Genomic DNA, 25,915 nt, shown 5'->3' with positions numbered 1-25,915 from the left:
GTGATGACATCGCTGCTTGACTTCATCATCATCGTCATCACTGACTCTCTGAAGGGAACTTACCAGAAATCGATTTTCATTCTCTCATCTAAGAGACAGTTTATAGAGTGTTCTGTAAGTTATATAAATAGTTTTAGTAGTAGATAGATACCATTGATACAATTGAATATATTGTATTACTCTTCCATATACAGTATATTGAAAATCGTTCTAAAATTAATTATAAATTACAAAATAAATGAGGTAGGAAAAAAAAAACCTATTATTCTTATTCACGTATAGAATTTAAAAATTCTAAGTAAATATTATACTGTTTTAAATGGAAAAATAAGTAGAAAATATATAATAAGATATAAAAAAACTAAATTAATTCAAATTTATACTACAAATATTTAAATATATATATTTATTTATTTTCGAATCGGCGCGACTTCGAAATTTAAATGAAAAAAGAACAAAAAATTATTCATTTACTCTAGAGAAATCTGTTGTTTTCTGAACTGTTAGACTAAACAAGCAGTGAGCTGAAAAGACAACAAAAGCGAGAAGCAATTGTAGGTTAGCATTAAAGAAATCATCATCTCGATAAAAAAAAAACGAAAAAAGAAAAAAAAATAGAGTTTTGTCAGGCGGTGTCAGTGCATTGATAAGGAAAAAGCGCAGATTATACCGAACGCATCATTAACTTCAGAACTGATTTGTAATTTTCTGTAAGCTTTTGCATCCAGGGTCGAATCCATATTTCATCTTTGACTAGCATTGTGGATTGACAAGCAAAGCGAAAATACCGTTAACAGTTCGGTCGTTTTTCGAGAGCTTAAAGTCTTCTTTATAAAACTTAGGAAATGTTAAGCTAGAAAACCGTACAAAAGTGTTACTACTTAAATTTTCGAGATGCTTCTAAACGTCTTATTTATTTTGAACGTGGCACAATTTTGTTACTCTCCCATTCACGACAAATGAAAGATGCCCATTTTTTCATTCCAACGCTAAAGTAGGAGAATATAAACGATTCTTAATCGAGAAAAATGAAAGTTAGATACAAAACGACGTTATTCTAGTCGAGAATAAAATGAATTAAACATAATTTGGCTCGGTCTGTTTACTCTTCTCTCCGACAACAGGCACCATCTTTAAAAAAAAAAAAACAAAAAAACGCAACCTTAGTTTTAACAAGTACCACTGTAGAAGTCCACATAAAAAATAAAGGCTCGGATATCGTTTAACTCGTCGTCGACGAACTAGTAGAAAGCTTTTAGTACTTCTGGACGTCGTTATTGGGATGTAGGGCGCTACTCGACGCATTAATATGCGTAAACATATTCTAACAGACGTCACTAGATGGCGGGATCGACACGGATTCGAATTTCACCCCGTGGAAAGCACGCCCTTTACCCCTACATCAATTAAAGTGAATCTTTCGGTTCCGCTCTCCGCATCTCCTTTATTATTCAAATGCATTTTTTGACGAAATCCATTAAAGTAGAGTTCTTCGGATCGGAATTACTCGGGGCTAATATTACAGAAATGGTAAATCTGATAAGACGTTTTCCACGTAACGAGAATGTCAGCCCATGGGCATAGACTGCTGACTTGTTTTAAGCGAAAGAAAAGGAAAACGGAGATGAAAGCATTTTCTAGATTGACTACGAATAGATTTTATCGATTGAAAATTTTAGAAAAGCATATATTTGAGAACTTATTTTTCTCGGTGCATGTGATTGGCATTTTTTCCTTACCTTCCAGGTTACAAGGTTTCGTTTCCACCGTCGACTCGGATGCGGTCTTCTTTTAGTTTCTTCCGAATCGTCAGTTACACCTGTGCTATCGAATGGCCAACTTGGCTTTCAACAAAAAATAGTAGACGAAGATTTAAATTTTTTATGTACCACACAAAGGAGATATTTTCTCTTAAGTTCCAAAGGTACCCGACTAGTCTTCTTCACAAATTCGACGCTATCTTTCGGTGAAAAGGTTATTTTTTTGCATTCTTTTAGGAAAATAAAGTGGAATTTTTCATTCCAGAACAAAAATATAAGCCTTGGCAAAGAAAGAGTGGAGAAAATTTGCAAAGCCGATGAATTCGATGTCGGGTCCACAAAGAAAGGAACATTCGCTTGTTTCGCTATAATATTCTCTGGCCGACTAGGTAGCTACGTCGTCCGGAAGAAATTTCATTCTATTCAACAGAACACAATAGCCGGACTAAATTGAAAATACGTTTTCTCTCCTACTCTCACCTTATCTATGCCTATTTTTTTCATTCGTACGAGAAGTCGAATTGAGGGAGACTCGCTTCCGACAAGTAGTCCGTTTCCAGAACAGTTACCAGGCATTTCCCGAAAAAATTAACGTTTTTTTTATAAATCGTCTGTTGCAAAAAATCCATTTTACTTTTCCATCTCCTCGTAAAATCCCTATCTGACGACATTATGGTAAACGTGAAAAAATTCGAACGGGTCACGATTGACTGCGACCTTCTTCGATCACGTACAGTTTGTGTCGTGAACCAAGAGTTAAAAGCAACTCGGTTTTCCAGTTAGATAATTAAATTAACGCCTGAACTTCTCCAACCAATTCTGTCACGAATCTTAACTCCCTCGAAGGAACAATTGTTAAGTCACGAGAAGTGTTAGCGAAGAAAATTGTCTTGAAACAATTTACATTAAAGGAAAACGAGTGTTATAAAGTTCAAAATGATTTAAAACATTGAAATTTATAGAAAAAAAATAACTATAAACAATTAAATAAATTGTCTATTCGTCATCACTTTACTTAATACGTCGATATCAAATTTTTAATTTGTTTATACTTAAAATCCTTTTGGAAATGACTTATTGGTGACATGAGTCACTCTAAACATTTTTATTTTATAAACAATACATCGTAATTTATTGTTCTCACGAATATATACATACAATGAAAAATTAATAGAGCCAAAAAAGGGAAGAACAGTCTCTAACTCTACATTTTTTTTCTGATTCGCACTACCGGACACGAAAATAAAAGTATTCTACTTTCACCGGATGTAATCAAAATATATTTAAGAGAACAATCCAATAAAATTAATACAAATAGATTTTTTTAAAAAAAGGTTGATGATATGGCAATTTTTTCCTTCGTCCAACACAGCAATTTGCTTAACAATTGGGTTTTAAAAATGACTACAGAAAAACATATAATTTTATTTTAAATATATCGTTTAAAATGTAATAAAAAGTCAAATTCTTAAACTCCGTTCTTTATTAATCACCACACGAAATTTACTAAATAAAGTAGAAACATTTTTCGAGTAGAACGAGCATGAAAGTAGGTTTTATTATCTCCATCTTCCGATCGAAATTTACTTTAACGTTAAAAAGCGTTCGACATTTCGCTGATAACTTTTCAAATATTATTTAATAAAGACGAAGGAGGAAAAAAAGGAAAGTATTTTTTCGTTTGAGACGAACATTTTTTTTAATTTTTTTTATTTTTTATCTCTAACCTTAAATGTATTAATACGTTTTTTTTTATTTAAGTTTTAATCGAATACAGAGAGTAAACAGAGAAGGACAATAGGAGGCAGAGGCGATACATTTCTCTTGGCAAACTCAATTTCCAATCTTGACGATTTTATGAGATGACATTGGAAATTAATGGCTTCTCTCCCAACCCGGGTTACCGGCCTCGGGCCAAGACAAACGTTTAGTATAATCCCGACGACATTTCTTCTTCTTTTTAGATTTATAGAATAGACTCTAATAAACCGTAATTATTAATTTGCTATTGTTTAATATACACTTTTATATGCCAAAAAAATTAAAAGCGACCCTAATCATCTCGTAAACTTTTTAGAGGAAAATTAGAATTAAAAAGTGTTTTTAGAATTTAAATTGTTTTATTTGTAAGAAATTGGGTTAAATACATAACGAGTTATCTTTGTTAATAATGTATATATTGAAAGCATGCGCGCCATCTATTAACGAACCGTTGTCTTCATCTGTTACTCGTCGCCATCTTGCCATCCGACGCGAATCGCTTCGGCGTATAGAAAACTGTCGCGTACGAGATAACAGTTTCTCAACAAGCGAACTATTAAATGCAGGCAAAAACTTTGACATGAAAGAAATAAATATTCACATCCGGATCGTGAATTGTAAATCATTTTATTTATTGAGGGAAATAATTTAACATAACAAGCTATCGACGGGATCTCCGGATCGACATCCTCCGATAATTCCTCGACGCTTCGGAATTTTAGGAAACGCGCGACGATGCTTTCATAATAAAACAAATAACGCTTTATATAAAATTCTATAATTCTGTATCCGGTCTTCTTAAACCGGAAAACTGATTAAATATAGGCGTCATTCATTCCTTTTATATTCTGAAATTTATTTAATCATAAATCTCGTGAAAGCTAGAATACGAGAATATATTACAAAATCTGTTTCGTAAGCGAATTATTCAGTTAAATTTCTGAATGTCCTTCATGCAAGTTGTAGTAATGTCGAGTTGTGCCACGCGAACGAGTGTTTTCACTTGCACCTTGACGAGTTGCTTCCGGCCGACTTAGTCACTGCACTCGTTTATTTCTAACCTTTCGTAGAAATGTGTGAAGATCTATCCAAATTTCTTCTCTTATATCTCTTCTCTCTTTTTTCTCCTTTATCTAAATGGTACTTTGAATTATTATAAAAAGTATTTTAGTTAAATCATATAGGCTATATATATATTTAAATTTGCAAACAACAAAAATAGCGTTGTTAATTTTATAAATGAATAAAGATTTAAATAGTTTAACGTATTTAACATTAATTTTAAAAAAATCTCAATTTTTTCTTGTGGATTTGAGATATTTCGAAAAATAACATTTAATATAATGTATTTTCTATTGGAAGAATGTTTAATTGATTTAAAAAGTTGTTTATTTACATTTTATTTCGTAATAATTTTTTAAATGCAATTGGAACCTTCAATAACGGTCATCTCCAAACAACGGCGACCATTTTTAGGAACTATTTTTTAAACAAAAATGAATTCAAATTAACCTTCAAACAACGATCATGTTCCCGTCAGCGGACGTTGTTCAGAGGTTTGACTGTACAGTATATAAATTTTACATTGTCCGTAATATGGCTCTATTCAAGCTCTAATCATTTATAAAGTATCCAAAATGAATATTTTTGTCTTCTATTTTGAGAGGGTATTCGAAAGAAACAATTAGTTCATCATGTAGTCTATAAGTAAATTCAAATTCTGTTAATCTGAATTTCGAAGTAACTCATTCAACAGATGATAATGTGTTGTAACTAAATTTACTCAAGTGAACCTTTGTTTAATTATCGAATATAAAGAAATTTCTTTTTATAACAATTATAAAACTTCAAACTTAATATCAGACATAGAGATACACCGTTGTATGATATTGACTCTTTTATAATCTGAAGTAGTTTATTTATTTTCTTGATGTTTTTTGTGAACTTTACTCCTCAATGCCAATTCGAATCACTTTTGTATTATTCTTCTTTTGTGCTGAATTTGGCTTTAATCGAGTTTCTTTATTACTTTTACTCTTCAGAAAAAGTCTTTTTATTTTTATTCGAAGTTCGATATAGACAGAAAGAAATATGTTGACAATATAAATCAAAAAGATATTTAACCATAATAAACCATCCTTTCTGTTTCATATAAAGACGGATAGAAAATACGTAATTATGGTACAGTACTGTACATTCTAAATGTAAACTTGGTATTATGGAATATTTTTAAGTAGATACGTTACTGCAACTTTTATAAATCTTAACTGTTTCAAAATCAATTTCTTATCTTAACAGAACTATTGCCAAGCAGTTTATTGTGCGGCATTATTTTAGAAAGAGTTTAAAAGGAAAGACAGGTGATTATGCAAATTTTTATAAATCTATCAAGATAGATTTTTTTAATATACTAGATATATTAATTTTCAATATAGAACTAATATAAATAGATATGTAATAGCTAAACTCGGATTTGATTTCTTTCAAATTACATTTAGTTCTGAAGTAAAATTGGAGATTATGCTATGAATCAGTCTTGTGTTCCAAGTTCCCTCCTCTAGCATTTCCTTGTGGAGAGAATGAGGCCCAGCATTATCAACAGGTGGTGTTTGTGCCATCGCTCAAAGTCATCATTACATTAAAAAAAATCAACTCTGTACGTCTGCTCATAAGTAGTTGAATCAAAGTCTTGATAATTTTAAGCCTGTTTCCAAACAGATGTTTATCTTTTCAACGAATGAAGTGTTTATTTAAATTAAAACATACATATATATATATATATATTGTTTATATTTTCATATACAATTGATCCATTAAAATATTTGTAACGTTATTTCGAAAAAGTTTCAATCGCCGATATAAAGACCTCATATAACAGAATGTAATTATGTCAAGAATTATCGTGTCTGTTCTAATGAAACTAATTAACGAAACAGTTCATTATTCATTTTTAATTTAATGCATTTATTATAAATACAAAAATACCAAACCCGTATCAAGTTATAAGAACTTGTTGCTGACTTGCAAATCTGTATCGGTAACAAAATAATAATATCACGTCTTACATTCTACAATAAAATAAACATAGTATAATTCGAGTATATTCATTAACATGTATTCATGAATATATTTTAATACACTTAAATTGTTCGCCTTACGTATATCGCATGCTAATCTATATAAAGTACTGTATTTAAAATTAGAAAACTGGTTAATTTTATTATTTGGGAAAGCATAAAGCATAAAATGATGATAATTGAATTATTACGAACTAGAAAATAATTAGAGAAATGATTTAGAACTGAAAATATATTAACAGATGAAAAAAAATGAAGAATTAAGGAAGAAGGATTTCCTTAATTCCTGAGAGTATTTACAAAATTTATGCACATGAAGAGACGACAGAGGAATCTGACGCCTATAAACAGAGGAAACTTCGAATCTCTCTTCCGTCACGCAATACACTAACTTTCGGAAGCGGGAGTTGTTTTAAATTAGAAACATTAACGCAGTATAGTCTCACTCTTAAAATTTAAGGAAATATGATTGGAGTTAAGTATTTAATTTCATTTCCGATAGTCGCGTTTCCTTTTCTAATATATTTTCAAGTGACATTTTATGGTGTCATTTCGAATATTACGAATGATATTTAGGGGCATGACACATGCTACGAGAGAAATGATACATCTTTCGAAATGAAAAAAATGATATCTTCAGTTCTATTTTCAATTTACTGAAATTAGAAACTCTCCGAAAAAAACAAGAACAAATAATTTCTCTTTTGATATCAGCTGAAAAAATTCTTAACTTTTTACTTTACAGTATAAGGTTCAGTTGTGCTTTTATAAAATCCTTTTTTAAGCATATAAATTAAACGAGTATATTAAAATATTTTGCATTTTCTATTATTAAGTTATATATAAATAAATTTCTACTTTAAATCAATCATTATTAACTGTTCTCAAATATATAAAATCACACACGAATTCTATTCACAAAAGGAAAAGAGCAACGTAAGCACTAGAACCAAATGAATTACTGTAGTGTGGAGAAACGATCCTCCCCATGCATCGAACTACATCCGATGATTTCCTCACAAGGCCTCACGTGGCAGAAGAAGTAAAAATAGCGCTTCTTCACTCGTTTAACCAGAAAATTCCCTCACGCGACGGTCAAGGGATTCAATAAAACATTAAAAATAGAAAGAGTTTTTAGCGTCGTTACTGACTTGTGACAATGGAATAAATTAATAAAACTTCGACAAATAAACTGTTGTTACTTATTCGATTTCCAAATTTAACAAGATTATCATATTAGTAAGTAACCTTCTTGTCTAATCCACTAGATTTAATTTCCTTTCGTTAAAAGATTTTTTGAGATTATCTATTGTCTATCATAATAAACTGTAAGCATATAATTTGAATTCAAAATTAATTAGTTAAGTTGTATGGTTAATTTTATAAAATACTATAGGCTATTTACTCAAATTTCTTTTCGAATTAATAAGAGAAAATTTTATATAAATATAATGGATTATTAGTAGAATCGATTCGAATCTCGTAAGTAAAAAAAATCGTTAAATCGAAAATACACATCAGTCGTCGCCTCCAGCAAATTTCGAAGAAAAGAAAATTTGGCACGAATTCGAAAATCGAGAGGCGATACGCTTATTATAGTGCACGACTTTAACTAGAAGCTTGTTGTAAATGAGCCAAGTTTATTACGTAAACGATCACTACCCCGTTTTGTGTGGAAAATTACCCTAATTAATTTTCTACCATTATCAAAGATGTATTACGGCCCGCTCATCGACAAACGTGTCTAGTCCTCAGGCCCGATGACGCCTTCTCTGGTCGCTGACGTCATGCAATAGGGAGGAAGAACCCGCGAGTCTATTGTCTGCTTTCTGTTTGGTCGACGACAAAGACTGCTTCGCCTCTGCCAGCCTTCCCATTTCTCGGGTGGAGGGAGAACCCCCGCGGAAGCTGAAGACCGAAATTCCGCGCCTGGCCACAATGGTGGCTCGTTAGGCGTGACAAATTCCGAGGCGAGAAGAGAGACGCACTGTTATACAGGAGGTCGACCGAAATGACCGCGGGGAGTCGCTTCTATATGAAGGGAACTTCAGAAACCGGGGATAGGATATAATAGCCAACCATACACATACCTAATTAAGTTTTTTCTCTTCAGTAATTATGATTCCCCGAGCGTATGATCCATCATTACTATTATTGTTCTTCATTTCTCTTCCTCTTCTTAAATATTCGTTTTTTTTTAGCTTCACTGCGAAATATGGTTTTCGAATTTCAAAAATAAGACAGTATTTTCTTCCATTTTTACTTCATAAACGATTCTCTTCATAAAATTCTCTTGTTTAATGAGTCGTTTACATTAACAATCATGCCAAAATATATGAATGATCTATATTAAGTAACCATACATTTTGAATTAATATAGACTATTTTTAAATAGTAGTTTTATTTTCAAATTTATTTCTAAAGAAATCCGAGATGTTGTAAAAGCCAATATATAGGCCTAATTTGCTTTTCTAAACTTTATAAGCGGCATCTTATGAGAATAAACCATGGATTAATGTAGCAGTAGGCCTGCTCTTTAAGTTATTTTTTTAAAATGGATTAAAACGTAACATAAAAGTTTTCTTTTTCTTTGAAGTTTTACTTTAAAAATTCTTTTACAGTAAGAGAAAAAGGAAAATATTTGGAAGATATATTTTCTGTCCTCTCAGTGACTGCAGCTATCTCTTAGGGCATCTATTCGGGGTCCTACTCTCGCATCGGGAGTTTCCGTCTCCATAATCTAGAGGAAATGTGCCAAATCTTTCGACTTGTCGCAATGTCATCGACCATTTTTGAACCTAATGATAACAGCATTGCAAACAGTCGCTCTTTATAGTAAATGATTACGTTTCGCCAATAAATAGAGGTTTGTCGGTTTTCAGCTACACGTTAATTAAAGAACCGACTCTTTCGCACTTAATTAAATATTTTGCACAGGTAATTACTTGATTTTAACTTACAATAACTTGTAATAAAAAGCTTACGTGTATAGATGGGCGTAGTTACTAAAACTCCTCTATATTTTGTTATATATTAATTTCAAAATGAAGATTTTGCTTTATGAACTACCATTTTAAACGCCAAGGTTTTTCTAATGTAACGATAGAAAAGGAAAGACGAAAATAGTAACGGAATGGACAGGAGGAAACGAACTACAAGCAGGAAATCGCCACACTTACCGCCAGCAGGTGGCGCTGAAGTTACATCTGTGCCCGGAAAAATCCATCAGACAAACAAAGATGGCGGCCACGTAATCACGTGGCTAGTGGCATTTCCTTCTCGACCCCATCAGTGACACCTGCGAATTTTGATACGGTGCAAGATGAACGTAAAAAGATGCTGAACAAATTCTTTTTGATTTAATAAATAATATCGACGAAACATCATAAGTTAGAAATTATAATTTTTTTTTTTTCAAAATTTAATTCTTTATTTGTATAGGAGGAAAATATGTCATAAAATATTACGTCGGAAATATAAACGTTATTTTATAATCATAATTTCCTTAATTATAAATTTCTTTAATATTCATCTCCATATTTCGAAATATAGCCTCAATAGATTTATAAATATTAGAGCAAAATTTATAAATTTTATACTTTATTAATTATAAAAGTGAAATTAATAAATAACAGAATTTAATACAGTTAATTTATACTTTAAACTGTGGTATTTTAAATAATAATTAAAATAACTCCGAAAGTTTTTTATGACATTCATAAATCTGCAATTAAGATCGAAGAAATAGGAAGCGTAACATGTTCGATAATATGCAGCAAGCTTAATAATAATAATTAAAATCAAATAAACTAGTCGGAGATAATAAAGTGAGGTAAATATCATTTCATTGGCCGTATCGAGAGAGCTCTTGTTCAAAGTAAATCATTAGTATTAAAATTTCAATTTCCACGAATAACTCGAAGCGTAATTATAGAAATGGATGGTCCAGACCCCAACTTTCACTTTAAATTAAGTCAATATCGCTTTAGGAAAATTAAAACCGGTGACGTCAGTTTTCGACCTCTATGGAATTTATGAATAAAAATCATTAAAGGAAACGAGACATAAAATATGTATATCGGATGTTGTTTATGAAATTGCATACATTTATCAGGATGCCACAGAGGCGTTTGTGGTCCATTCAGGTCGTTTCCGGTCTACGGCATCATTCTTTCATTATTATTGCTTTTTAATTATGACGCCAACGAAATAACAATGCCGAACTTAAAATACCAAACGAAGATTCGATTGGGCAGACAATTCTCTACAGAAGAACTTTCGAGAGAAAGTGTTTAACCGCTAAAGTTTTAAAAAATTCGTGCTTTGACCCTTAACACGGGAGGGCGCTATTTACCAGTCTCTGTGATAAACACGTGACACGCATCTGGATAGTCACCTTGGCTGTATTTTTTATGGAATAAAAGAAGTGTATATTCTAAATAAAAAAAAAATGGTAATTTGTAAACGGGACTATTATCACCAAATTAACTCGAATACGTTTTAATTACAGCGATAAGATTTCGGAAGGAACCAGGATTTATCATTTAGTTCGATATTTTTCCAACAGAGGGATCTGTATGCTCGTCGAGCGGCAGGAAGCTCGGGCAGCTGAACCGGCGCCTTACCCAGCCCAGATCTGAGTGTCGGTTTGCTGGGACCGGCTACAGTGCAGTCGGCGCGGTGACAACGGAGGTACCATCGACTCTAGTTACATAACTGGACCCGGAAACGAGAAAAACTACCCGAGCGGTGGACACGAGGGACTTTAACGTGTTATATATCTTCTAAAGCGCCCATGTTCCCTAATGACCATGTTGTGCCTGGAAAGAGTAAGGATCACGCTCATTCTGGCATCCGCAACGGTCTGCTTTAAATCAGGTAAGAACATCCCGCATTCTCTTCCCGTCTTCCAGTTTCCCGGGAAAAATTTCTGAAAGATAAGAACTGATTGAAAAAGTTATTGAGAGTTAAACGATCGGAAAGAGGCGTAAACGGTTTGTTCTTGGTGAATCAGTTTTTCTTTTTCTTTTTCTTTTTTTTTTTGTTTGTTTCTAACAGTTCAAATCGCGCTCCAATCTATGACGTCTTCCTCACCTTATTCCCTTCTCGCTACGAGGAGGGTGGTCCGACTTTGTTTATCTTTACGGTTATTTTAGATATGTTAAAAGAGAATTTAAGAAAAAAGAGAAAAAAAAGGCGAACTTCCGCCGACACCTCTTCTCTAAAGTCACTTTGTCGAGTTCTTTCTTCATCGAAAATCGAAGTTTGAATCGATTTCGAGTATTTGTCGCGGTGTCCGACTTCAGTTTTATACTTCTATTATTGTCGAATTTTAAAAAAAAAGGACGAAATGTCTTTTACCTAAATAATAAAAATTGAAGCGAAACTCGAAATTACTATCACTCGTTATAATTTTTATTCAAATGAGTGATAATTTGATTATCGGTCGAATTTATGTGGTTAAGAAAATCGTTAAAGTTTATCGCGATTTTTTTTAATAATAAATATCGTAATCTGAACGAGAGATTTGGTTAATTTCCGATCGATACGAAGTTTGTTTATGAGTTTTGCGCGCCGATAGAAGTTGCGGAGTTATTTCTGTCCCGTTGTGTTTTTCGTAAAGAAAACAAAAGCCTCATTTAAAAATATCGTCGATCTTGGTTACACCTGCGCAGTTCCACCTTTCTGGCCAGCAAGCACGTGCATCGAGTATCAAATAACAGCTGTATATGACGTCATCGCGAGATATGATTTTCATTGGTTCATTTATCAAGTTTTTAAGCAATATTCCAAGTCAGGTATCGTCTGAATGACCTCTGAAAATCACGCACAGTTTCATCTCCTAACGAACATCTACAGACGATATTTTACATAAGTGTCTGAAGACCAAGCTTTCTTTTGATTCAATTTTGAAACTTGGAATTTGTTAACTTTTTATCGCTCACTTAAACTGCACTTTATCTTACACAAAAGGTCATAAAATGCACTTTTAAACTAATTACTCCTTCATCTATTTACGTTTTTTTCTTCAAGTTGATAACTTTAAAAAGTGTCTCTCTTTTTTTTTTTTAAATAATCTTTCCAGAAATAAATGAAATGGAAGATTCATTTCTGTAAGTGTCGAAAAGTGTTACCGAGCTTTTCCTTTTTCAATTCACTGCTCATTCATTCGAACAATGGATTTAAAAAAAAGACCATTTTGTTCTAGTTTTCTTCTTTACAGATATAGTCTTCGCACGTCAGTGACCGATTTTTGACTCGGTTCGCATCTTTCTTTTGTTAGCTACGAAACAACCGATAAAATTTCGTGTTTGACATCCACAGAACAACAAACAGACAAGCGTTCTTCTCGGATGGGTTGTTGGCAGAAACGACAATTATCTAAGTAGAAATAGTTCAAAAAGATCGCAACTGAGTATCATCTTTAATTGGTTTCGTATTTCCGGAACCTCTTATTATCGCTATTATATCCTATTATAGCATAATTTCCCAGAGGATGGTTCGGATAATGCTAGAGTATTCGTGAATGCTTATAGAATTGATAGGTCAGTTATCGGAATTCGGTTAATTAATTCGATAAACATACGAGAATCTGATAAGGCGAGTAATTCTAAAAGATACTGGTAAAAATTTATGAGATAAATCGAGTTTGTAAGTAAATGTGATGAAAGTAAATTAAACAGATATCACTTTTGTAATTAAGTTTAATTGGCAAATAAGTTAATACAAGGTGATCAAAGATTATTTGTATTCGTGGCACACCCTTTTTAAAGGATCTAGATTGAATTTTACACTCAATAGTACACGATACCGTGTAATTTAAATTAATTTTATTTCGTAGAAAGTGATATTTTTTAAACGTATTAATGGTTTAATCAGAACGGAAATGTCAGTAGAGCATTTTCATCCTCGACCTCATTCGCTTTCTCAGCGCTTTTGATCGGGTCATCTGTGCCACCTGAACCTTGACATTACGTCTCGTAGCCTCTATTGGTCGATAACGATTTATAATTTAAAAGAAACTTATAATTACATAAGAAAAGCGAGACGAATGAAAACAATTGTATAAAGAAAACAAAGTGTGCTGGTTATGGGTAGATATTCTCTATAGACTCTACTCGCTTACTTCTTATAAAGAATTGAGGTTCGTGTTTCGTTGCTTGGCACTGCCAGGCGCATTAATGCCGGATGTGGATAGGCGGTAACGCTAATACCAGGCTAGCTATCCATCCCAATTTATTAAATATCGAAATGGGGCGAGGATACAGCAGATGGTCGGCTAGTTGGCTAAGTGGTGATATCCTATTGCGCTGTGTATATGCATTTGACACGAAACGTCAATAGCAATACGTGATGCGATGCTTTAATCTTTACCTAGCAACATAATCCGATGCCTTACTCTTCTCTTCCATTATATTATTAATGGCTACCGAAAGAAGTCTTTCCTATCAAATGTTGCCGATATACAGATTAAATATTGTAGTTAATCTGAATAAAAACGTGTTTAATATCAAAACTTCTTAGAAATTCGGATTTTATTTCTTCGTGCAATAAATAATTCTATAATAGGCTTTATGTTTTCGAAGTTCTACTGTAGGCAACTTTGGGGGGTCGTTGGTAGATAAACAAAGAACCAAATCGGAGCTGACCGTATATAAAGCCCGACCCACGCAGACATCCCCTACAAGGAAGACTGGCCATTTGATACCCTGCAGAGGACGAGAAAGGAGAGGCGATGGGCCCGTGCTGTCGTCTTGGTCGCGAGGGGGTGGGCGTTATTCGCCATATGGGATACATCTGTGTCTAAAAAGGAAAATGCCGTCTTTCCCTTATTTTTCTAGCTTTACTCTTCTGACTATCCCAAGAAATGCAGTCTATTTCTTAAGCTCGTTCGTCTTTTTCGCTTGGGGAAATCGCTTCATTTCCTTGATATTCGAAAGTGGAGGAGATTTTTGTCATTCCCTTTTTCATATAACATTACCGAAGTAAAAGACTAAAACGACGATTGTCTTATTTCGACTTTGGTTCGATTCACACCCCTCTTCATTGTAAATGCATGAAGCCGGGAAAAGATACGGGTGAGCACCCTTAAAACATTTCCATTTGCCACCCAAATCTGACATATTTATATTTTCCGTCTTTTTTCCTTTCTGGAATTCGTCTTTCGTTTAACAGATAATCCTCTATTTGTTTGAATTTTGTGGTCTTTCCTTTTCGATCTTATTATATATCCTTATCTTTTCTCAGTTGTTTAGATATATAATTTATAAAATTAAAAATAAAGACAACACTCTTTTCAATTTAATAAATATATATTGTGAAATTACATATAGATAAATGAGATAATAATTTAAATTATTTTCTAATGTTGCTCAACCAGTCTGGGTGTTATCAATTTATATCGAACGTAACTTACGTAACTTAGAAGTAATAATGAAAATCGAATATCGATCAATAGAAGATTAGTTAAATGAGGTAACACAAATATCTGTATATCTTTCTTTTATATAATTTTCTACTATAAATAAATGTTTATACAGTATTTTGAATTAAACCTGTTAAATGGAGTTTGATAAAATTACAAGATAGTTATTATAATATTTTTGTTTTTCGTTTTAGAAAAGTTTACGATTAAGTACTACGCGTAACACTAATCACTTTTTATTACCCTAACACCAGTTTTGATAGCAATTTACTACGGTGTCGTTGGACCCAGAGTTTTCTTTATCCATATGTAGGCCTAGAACTCGCACTCGAGCGCGTAACATTGACCTTAGAACCTGTTTGAACAACTTGGAGTAATATCAAGTTTTTTTGACCTTCTAGACTTCTTTATTAGTCCGCATGTATTCTAGTTGCCAACTTATTTCCTGCTTAGCCCGAGAGGTCGAGTTTTGACAAAAATCTAAAATATTATTTTTACAAGTAGTAAAAGTTTCTAGTGGTTCGTTAACTATGATTATCTCTTTTTGTGATTTAAGTATGTTTATTTGCTAAATTTAATAAAGTCTTAATGAAATAACCTCTCGAATGTAATCTGCTTTGTTAATTTTTAAGTAATCAAAAAATATTCTAAATAAAATTTCTGAAAGTCAATTGCTAATGCAATAATGTTTTTTATGTAAGTTGTAGATTATATCCTTTGATTATTTTTCTTTCTTTTAAGGATTATATTCCTCTCTATTCTAGAATTCGATTCGCATCTTTCGAACTTTCCAAATTACATTAATGACTTCAAATTGCTGCCACAAATTAGCATTCTATAAAAGTAATTATGTTAATTACAGTGGAAAGAAATTAGCAACGGTATCAGTCGATAGTGAAATATTTTGGCCATTTATCAAACTCCCCAACGACCGGACCATTTGTCAAAACGTGTAATTGGTAAATGAACATCGACAAACGGAGAATAAATCGAAGAGTAAGTATATAAAAATAAATCGTACGCCACAGCGATTATCAAAAGTGTACAGATTTCTCTTTCCAATTAAAAAAATAATAATTAAAAAAAAGAAACTTCTCGAGCGGTAACTTCAAAAATAATATTTTCAGTCGCGACATGAAGAAGCCAGTGACTTAACGAGGAGTGAAGGACCACCGCTTTCGTCTGGTTCGACTAGAAGCCGTACGTACGTGGATTGTAAAGACTCACAAAAAAAGAGGGAAATTCCCCTCTCAGTAGACGTTTGTGGTCGAGAGAAACCTTAATTAAGCATTGAAGGAGCGTATTATCAGTGACTTCTAATTAATGCACTAGTCTATCGCTTTTAAGAGTAAGAAAGGGGAAAAGACGACGATGGTTGATCAAAGGGAGTGAAATCATTAACTGTACGAACTGTTAGGAGAAACATATTTTTCTTAATACATTTTTTCAGATCTGGCAATGTTAGGGTGTCTCATTAGACGAAGAAAGTAGATTATTCCCTCACTAGAGAACGAAATAATAAAAACTTAATCACAATTATAACTCTTCGTTAACGGTAACCACTAGAAAATTAATTCGCTACCTAATTATCCAGTCGATTATCTGAGAGTTTAAAGATTAGAATAGTCTTTGTTACGATAAACTTAATATAAGAGGGAAAAAAATATAAATCTAAGCGACCGGATTTGTCGCATGGGACCGGTTACAATCTGTCAAATTAAGGTCAAGATCGAAAGATTTTATTTGTAGATTCCAATTAGCATACAATACGCGCTTCTTCTTTCTGTCAGCTTATGCGATCGGCGTGCGAAGAATAACAAGTAAAGAATTGTTCAGATGGAGATTAGGTCGTCGAGTCCCAACTGTTTGGAAAAAAAATCGATTCTGTCGCCTTTACAGTTACTTAAATTCGAAAAAATATATATGGGAACTTAGACTACACCCTTTAAAAGCGACTTCTCCGCTCGACACATCCCTAGACCCGCCATAAAAATGTAGGCAGTCCAATAATCTATAATATACACGGCGTAAGGAAGGATAGAAACCGTTATTGGACATGGAAGGCCGCACCTGTCGTCGGATCCCGATGTCGAGCCGACATTGTATTTATTAAAGGAGAGAACGGCTATCATAAAACTGCCCGTTCCACCCGATCCTCCCACCCCCTAACTGTTGGCAGTAAAGTTATCGAAGGACATCGAACATCAGGAGAGCGGGCCGTCCGGTCTTGTTCCTAGAAGGGGATGGAAAATGTCGGGGGGAAAAGAAGTTTAGTAAGGCCACCTAGTAGACCGAGTGGTCCAGAGGTTATGATTTTCGTTCCCCCCAAGCGGCAGCTGTGGCCAATGTCGTCGGAAATAACGCACCGGGAATTTATCGCGAGGTCCGGCCCGGACGTTCCACGCGCCGATTGTTACGTCGACGACACGTCAGACGGGACGGGCTGATGATTTAAAAGCCGATTCGGGACAAAATCGAGTTAACTCGTCGTCCGATCCACGTGATTGTTCAACTCAGTTTTAAGCTTTCAGAAGGCGATGGAGATCGATCCAGGACAAAACTAAATTTAGCAGCCGAGAAGTGGAACTGGCAGCTTTCCGAAAGGACACGGCGCAATCTATTAGGAGACTCGATTTGATATTCATGTATACATCCGCCACTTTGCAATTATACTTCTAAAATTGAATTAGATGCCACTCGGCAGTTATGTTTCTCATTAAAGTCAGTTCATCCTTCGGAATAAGCTACAATGTGCACTTCCTTTTCTTTTTCTTACATTATTTTGACATTATGCGGCATTAAAAACAATAAACTTCGACTATAATAGATAAAGGAAAGTTGAAAAGTTAAGGAATCAAGGAGATTCTCTGCCAAATTATCAAGAGCTCTTATATGCTTTTGAAGATGGATGGGCATTATAGTTGTCTTAATGACTGTTGACTAAGGAAATGATATTAAAGGCGGAATTATTTTTCCACTCGTTTATTACTATTTTGTCAAGTATTATTCAAATAAACTATCTTATTAAAATTTATTAGCTGTTAAATTTTATATGTTTAACGGAGGACCACCCAGATTTATTAAAAAGTATTTTAACTTTTCTTCTTTCATCTCTACTATCAACAAGAGATTACTATATATAATAAGTTCGTGTTGAGTGTTAATAGAACATGGAAACGATCGGCAATTCTTTGTAAACATTTCTGATGTTTAGAGTGTTTTTCGAATGAACCATTAACTGCATGGAACCAAACCGTGACATTTGAATTGGCATAGGCTCGAAGTACCGTTAATAAGTTGTAAATGGAAACGGTTATATTCGAGATTTACATTCGTGAATCGAAGCAATTCTAAATAAACACCTTTCGATCACTATTGTCTTTGGCGGAAATGATGTCATCGCGACATAAAAGCGTGACTAACCCCGACCGCGTCCCGGTTAGCTCCGTTAAACGCGTGCCCTTCGTGATACGCGTGCTTATATCTATAAAAACCGTCAGCTGCATGTTACCACCGATCACTTTCGACCCATCCCGTCGGCTTACTACCCACAAAGACATAATTAATGTATGTAGTCAATAGATACGTGATGGATCCGACCCGACGTTTAATACGTCGGACATACGCACGTGCCCGTTTTCTGTGTATATTCTTCAATATTAATGTAAATATCGAAAGAACCCGACCTCCTATTTCCTGTTTGGATCGATAAAAATGTTAAAGGTGGTCGAAAGTCGTGAGTTTACTTTTGTTATCTATCCGTTTCTGATGCTTCACCGATTGATAGAAGGACGAGAAGAATAGAGCAGTAAACTAGTGCGCCTTATCCTCTTCCTCCTCCGGAATAGTGTTTTATCGGGATAGCGGGATCGACCTACAATTGCGGTCAATTAAGCAGTTTTAATGTTAATTCCCAGAATGGAATTACGTGCTGGTTGGTTTTAAAAGATATCGCGCACTAAATTTAACGGGGTAAAGAGCTTCTCTTCTATTTTAAGCCCTCCCCGTTTGCGTAAAGCTCTTTCGGATTTCGCTACTTATATTTTTAGATAATGGATCTAGAATCGCTTTCCAACGGCTACTCGGCTGCTTTAAAATCGATTTTCCGCTTTATAAATGCCACGCGGTGTAATATTTGCGCGGAATTACCCTGGACGCTCGCTAACTATTCAATTAGCATTAAATTTATTTATGTCGTGCAATTAATTTTCGCCGGAAATCGATTTTCTTTCTTTCTTTTTTTTTCTAGAAATTATAAAATCGATTTTTGACTGAACTTATAAAGCTACATTTTCCGTATCCGTATCACTTAGATGAGACTTTTGCCTTCCTTATTAGTGGCATAAACTGTCATGTAGCCTTTTTCTTCGACGGGAGATTGACACCTGAAGGGATGAAAAGAGAAACAACAACGGGGGAAAAAATGAAACAAAAAGCAGCATGGGTCGAACATCTACCGATCGATCGATAAACGTAGGCAGATGGTCATATAAATAAAATTAGTTTCTCTACATGTTAGAAAATTCCGTAAAGGAAGAGCGATAAAAAGAAGCTTTAATAACTTCCTGTCGATATTTTCACCTGCCTCGTAGTAAGTAAAATTAGCCCCGGGCCTAGTCTGGTTTTCGAAGTGGTCCAGCCAGTTTCTGGAAGGATCGGCCCTTCCCGCCATATAATTACATCGGGCCCCGAGTTTGTCGACCTCTCTCTCTTCCTTTATCTTATTCTCGAGTCTATCGTAAGGTGACGTCATCCAGACACGTAATACAGGACGAGGAATTGAAAAAAGAAGAGGAAACCGAGAATTGTTTTTTTTTAACGCGTGTCGTCTTTGTACGGTTTCCAAGACAACCATCCTTGTTTTCTGTGTGATTAAATGCAACCAATTTCGGAGAGTTTTCCGAGTGTCGACCAGCCAAACTCGAGAGCATCCGAGATGTCACTAGCAGACCAACCCCATTGATGCAACAACAAATGGTCTTTAAATAGAATTTTATTCTTTACTACTAAACTCAAAAATCGTGTTTCCGAAATTCGGGACATTGGTAAATAATGAAAAAAATTGCTTGCTTTTTCAATCGCGTAAGAGAAACATGGTTCCTTGCTGCTGTTTATCTCGGTTATCTTTAGTCTAATCTCGGTAGAAATGAACATTATTTATTTACACGAGAAAGAAAGCAATCGGTTTATCCGAATTGGAAAAGGTCGAATGTTTATGGAAGAATTGGTTTCGGGAAATGTATTCGGAACCAATTTGGAGCCGCCATTTCCTGACCAAGAAGAAGGGGGGAAAACAAGAAGAAAAAAACGAAATATCTAACTGGAAATGATGGAAGTTTGGAAACAATTCTAACCGCTTCTTGTTAGATAAGAAAAGATTACTTGGGATGTGGAAGGTTATTCGTCGACCCGCTCTCCTTTAATACTATCAAAGTTTAATCAGTAATCCCCGAGTATTATCGAATGACGTCGAAAGTCGGATAAAAACAAGAATTGTTTGGCTACAGTCGAAGAAACGAGGGGGAAGTTTCGATATCGAAACGAAAAATCGATGGACGGGGGATCGGCGCCACTTTAACATGGTCTAATGTCGAGAGTTGAATGTTAATAAAGTTGATTGAGAAAAGGAGGATGAAGAAGCGCTGGACCGTTCGATTCGTTTGTCTGTCGTACATGGTTCTAAAGTGTCCGGCCGAGATCTCTCCCATTAGAAGCGCGATTGAATTTTCATATCTTATTAGCCATCTGTCGATGTAAGCAGTCGTTTGGCGGTCGATGTTTTAATGATGGTTTGCCTTTCCCCATCCTTCCAAATGGAAGTTGCATGTAAATTCGGCGCAGCATCTTTTCCGTCGACCATTAAACCATCGACAGTTTCCATTTTCGAAACATGAGCTTCCAAATCCTTTTTCCGCCCATAATATTTTTCTTCTTGTCGTCTTCCATTTGTTCCGGATATAAGGATGGTCTCATCGACTTTCGATAGTAGCTAGTTTAGCATCTCCCCACTAAAGAAATTGTCGATGTTATCGATGCGCCAAACGTTTTAAACAAAATTGCGACGTTGTTCTTTTTCCTTTTCCTACCATTCCGTTTCGTGACAAATTTTGATGACGTCCGATGATGTATGGTGACGGTTGAAAGGAGTTTTCCATTGTAATAGAATTAAACGATGGTTTCTAATGATCTCGGCAGTTGCAATTAATATCGAGATACAATAGACTGTAAACATCGGGGACACTTATCCTCTTCAAAATGACATTCACTACTTTTAATAAATCTTGTCTCCGATTTGGTCTTCCAACGTTCTGCCTAATTCGTTCGATGGATATAAGAGTATAAATAAGGATCGGGGCTCTAATGGAGGAGAATTATCATATATAACGCGCCAGAAACCCGCGTAAATCATAAAAGCCGTTCCAACTACCACGAATAGAATTCTATTTTTCCCTTTTTCTTCTTCCTTCTGCCTCACTTCTCCAGTTACAACCATGAAAAAGTCAAAATAGTGAATGGTGTATCGAAAATAAATTTTTAAAATATTTTATTATGTCTTAGCAATTAATCTGTCGATTCTATTTAAGAAATTTTCTTAATATTCTATACAAAAACATTCTTAAAAACCGAGTAGTTAAATTATTAACGGCTTGATTATTGAGATGATGGAGATAAAAATCGAAGGGAAAAACATTAGCTCGTCTTAATAAAAACATCTGCCAATTATAGTTTTTAAGAAGAAACCAGCCGTGTTTATTGTATTAGATGAAAAATACAGGTTTAAGATTTCTGATAAATTTATCGACATTTAATAGTTTAATGTTAATTAATTCGGGAAAGAAAGGAGATTGAATCTGGGATTAAAAATGCTGAACTTCTGTTCGAAGTAGAGAAGATAAATAAGCAATAAAAATTTATGGTAGCGTGCGGCAAAAAATATTCTTCGATGAAAAGTGGTAATGATATTTTCGGATAAAATATGATTATAAATTTCTATTGGATTAAAATAAAATTATTTATTTATTTCAATGAGGCCATCACGCTCATTTTTTTTATAAAGGCAGATGTTTGGTTTTGATCTTTACAGATTTCTCCACTTTTACTCATTCAATACATTATTTATAAGCATTAATTAACTGTTCACGAGATATCTACTTTTGTTTGTTATCTATCAAAACATTCTGTTTTGCCTCTGGTATAAAACTAATATAAAACATTAAAAAAAGTGGGTCAATCCTATCGTTGAGTGAAAATGTACCGATAACAAATTACATAGATTTCTCTGTAATAAATTAATACAAAGCATTTTCGTAAATTTCCAAATTTCTCGACATAAATTTCGAAAATAAATCTCGCTAATTAACAGCGGTATAATGTTTTAAATTAATCTATATGCTAATTATCTATAACATTGCAACTTCCTCAATATATTATATCCGCGTTATCTCTTTGAAATACCTTATTACAGAGAAAACATTAAAATTGCTTATATAGATCATTTATAATTGTTAAAATTGCATTAAACGTGTTTTGTGAACGATAATAGATAAGATATTTCCTAGAAAATTTAATGCTAAACTTATTTATTTGGATACAAAAAAAAGGCGACTGCTTTCTCGTGTCTTTGAATGTATTCTTCTGAAAAGATGGCACGCGTTTATTTATAATGCAAAAAGGATCATGAATATTCATAGACGAATGTGTTTTTCTCTAGTCTCATCTTATCTATTTCTCCGGTATTCAACGTTAAAGTTCAAACTCCATATAAGTTATACATGGATATTTCGTTACACGAAAACTCTTCGTGTGAGGAAAAGAGTTTGCTGATGAATTCTCCGTGCGTGTCTGACTATCTGATCGATGTATCCTACACCTACCTAACTACCTACCGTGTCTCGTGTTGAACTGGTTCCATCGCCAGTGGCAAACTGCTGTCTAGTCTTCGTTCTATTAGGTTAGTATAGTATATAGTATTTACACGTCATTTTTTTGTTGCATGTAATGAAGCTCGGTGCTTGAAAAATGAATATTGATTATATGTGTAAGACCTCTATAAATCTGATTCGTTATTCCGATTGAGCCGTGAGATTCGAGGATAAAACTCTGACATTACTTAATTGATATAATTTATCGTTTATTTTTATTTTTATTTTTTTCTTTTAAGTAAGGCGCCATTGCTACGATTTAGACGTATCGAGAAGCGTATGACCCGCGAACTTGTAAGATGTATTAGTTGACTTTGACGTATTCTATACTGAACTTTAAGACGAGATATAAACTAAAGTAGACTATTATCAATCAAAGAAGATATTAAATATTTCAACACCTATCCTATCAATCATTAAACTCTGTGTGCCGTGCAGTTATATGGAGTAGTGTGCCGGTTTTATTTATTATTATCTAAAAATTCTTCTCGTTAAAATGAATCTTTATAATTTGTGCCAACTTTAAATAGTCTTTCGTTTAGAAACAAACGGAATAGGAAAATGAAATTATCTTTGTGGATAATTATAATGTCGAAGTAATAAAGCTAACATTGTTTAACAATGATGTATGGTTGGACAAACTTGGCTTCCAATTATAGGCGTTAATTATATTTATGTTCTTATCATTTCTCAAAAGATCCCATCTGTTTTTGATCTATTTCTATTTTAGTAGTTGATTGTCTTTATAATTCTTTAAATAAAAATTTAACTGTTCATTTAAACTTTAATGTTTTGCATTTTTCTTCGTGTTTATCGTTTGAAAAATCTAATAAACTATTAAAATGTGTTTTACTCTTTTCTCACGTTAAAGGAGCATTTTTTCTTTTCGTTCGGCCGATGAGTTTCTTTCAAACTTCTGGAAAAACTTGAGCCAGATTTCGACCCGTTAAATTGTCTTTCAATCAGACGTCACCAGCAGTCACACCTGCTTCATCACGCTCTGTTGAAGTCGAGATGTTAGTCACACTTCTTGATTTGTCGTCAGACTTTGACATCCGATCGACAACAACATTAAAAGAAAATTTTATTTACGGTAACACGGTTGATTGTGCAGACAAAAGAAAACTTATTTTCCTCTAGGAAAAAAAAAAGGAATAAAGTAAAAGATAAAAAAACCAAAAAATATATTCGTGCAACTTCACTCGGTTATGGTCGACAGGAAGCATTACATATTCTGCAGATGTTTATAAACTAAGTTAACCCTCAAAAAACTGTCCCGCTGCTAGATTTGTATCTTAGCCTGAAGCGCCGATTTAATGAGCTACAATTCTACTGATCTGGTTATTTGTGCGTGATACGAGCATGTGCTCACAACCAAAGATAATGTGTTGCTTCTTCTTCCGTCGCTTCCTGCCGTTTCCATGTTGATTAGAACACTAATTGACTCTCAAAGAAGTCTAATTACGGAACCCATTGCGACATCTGCTGAAACGGAGGTAACTGTGCGAAAGAACACAGAGAGGTGGGCAAACCTGTATTACCTGCTTTCCGTATATCAGTTTATACGCAACATCGACCAAGCCGAACAATAAACGTACAAAACGACTATAGGTTTTTGTATTTTGTCAACTCGACTGTGATGACCTTTAACCTTGACTTAGTCACTCTGTCTGATTTAAGAGTCACGTGAGTCACGTGATTTGAGTGGCTCAGCGGGAAAGACTAGATCGACTTAAGATACTTGTCGTCTACTGTATTTCTTTTCTCTTTGACCTTTCTGTTATCCGAATCCGTTTTCGTTTCTTGACCTCGCTCGACGAGATTTGAACCAGTTCAGACCGGAAATATAGGGAGGGAACACCTGTGTACATTTCTCTCGAAATGACCTAAAGTCTAGACTCTAGACGGTGTAATTTGTTCGGGTTACCTTATTCTTTTTCTTTAACTTCACGGTCAAAACAATATGAGAAAGTTGTGCGTAAAAAAGTGCCTACTTTTCTCTTTCTAACAAGTTTGTTGAACTACGGTAATTTAATACCAAGCATTGTATTTCAATGTCATTTTCGTACAAGATAACACTTTAAATATTTTCTAAGCTTTCTTAATTTTATAAGAAAATAACAGTTTTAATATTTAGAAAATGAATTTTAAATATTATTACATAATATAAAAGTTATATAATTTAATATTGACCTCGTTGAATCGGTAGGCTTTTAACGCGATAGGTATTGTCGAATGCTTTACAATTGACAATGAAGAAATAATTATTAAAATATTTGTTTATTCTTAAATGGTCATATCTATGTTATAACCCAAAGCAATTTTAGTATAATAAAATTACATTATTTAATATTTAAATGTGCCACTTTGAAAATTTAAAACATTTTAGGAGTAATGTAGAAGAACTTGCTAAAATTTTAAATTTTAAATGGTTTGTTTATTAAGCAAAGTAATCGAATGAAGTTTCAAAAAATTCTTTTCTCATTATTTTACTCAAGTAGGCACTTTACGTGTAGATAGTTAAAGTGCTGGCAAAGGAATCCCCTGCAATTGAATCTTGACCACAAAGCAACGTTGCTGTACAGACAGATAATTGATATATTTTGCTATGACAGACATAATTATGTTCGGAGGACACGTTCGACATCAACCAACTGCCACCGAATGTCAATCTGCCAACACACAAGGATAATTGCATCGTTATCTGTCTGGCGCTTTGCCAATCGATAGTAAGGATAGGGTTTGATTGCACGAATCTAGAAATTCTCGACCAGGGCCTTTTCTGAATAAATTCTTTATTGATGCGAAACAATTCGATCTTGATTGTGATTGCGATAGAATTCGTCTGACAGAAATCTCGATAAAATGTTATTCTGGGTAATTTTATCAAATAACCTTTCAATTATTCTGTTTTAATTAATTAATCCAAAGAGACTGGAGTAAAGAAGTTGCTTATCCAACTGTATACAT

At 33.9% G+C, this 25,915-nt stretch overlaps 1 long non-coding RNA gene across 1 annotated transcript; it reads left to right on the top strand.

The window, feature by feature from the left end:
* Positions 1 to 11,085: 11,085 nt before the first annotated feature.
* Positions 11,086 to 18,846, top strand: LOC111640875. The gene is made up of 3 exons (XR_002759327.1): positions 11,086 to 11,476; positions 15,788 to 16,019; positions 16,151 to 18,846. It is a non-coding gene; the product is annotated as an uncharacterized LOC111640875 (long non-coding RNA).
* Positions 18,847 to 25,915: the final 7,069 nt, after the last annotated feature.

The sequence above is a fragment of the Centruroides sculpturatus genome, unplaced genomic scaffold (genome assembly GCF_000671375.1).
Source record: "Centruroides sculpturatus isolate CEXI.00-Female unplaced genomic scaffold, Cexi_2.0 scaffold1450, whole genome shotgun sequence".
Lineage (NCBI taxonomy): Eukaryota > Metazoa > Arthropoda > Arachnida > Scorpiones > Buthidae > Centruroides > Centruroides sculpturatus.
The sequence above is the reverse complement of the archived record's forward strand: the minus strand, read 5'-3'. Positions and strand labels throughout refer to the sequence as shown.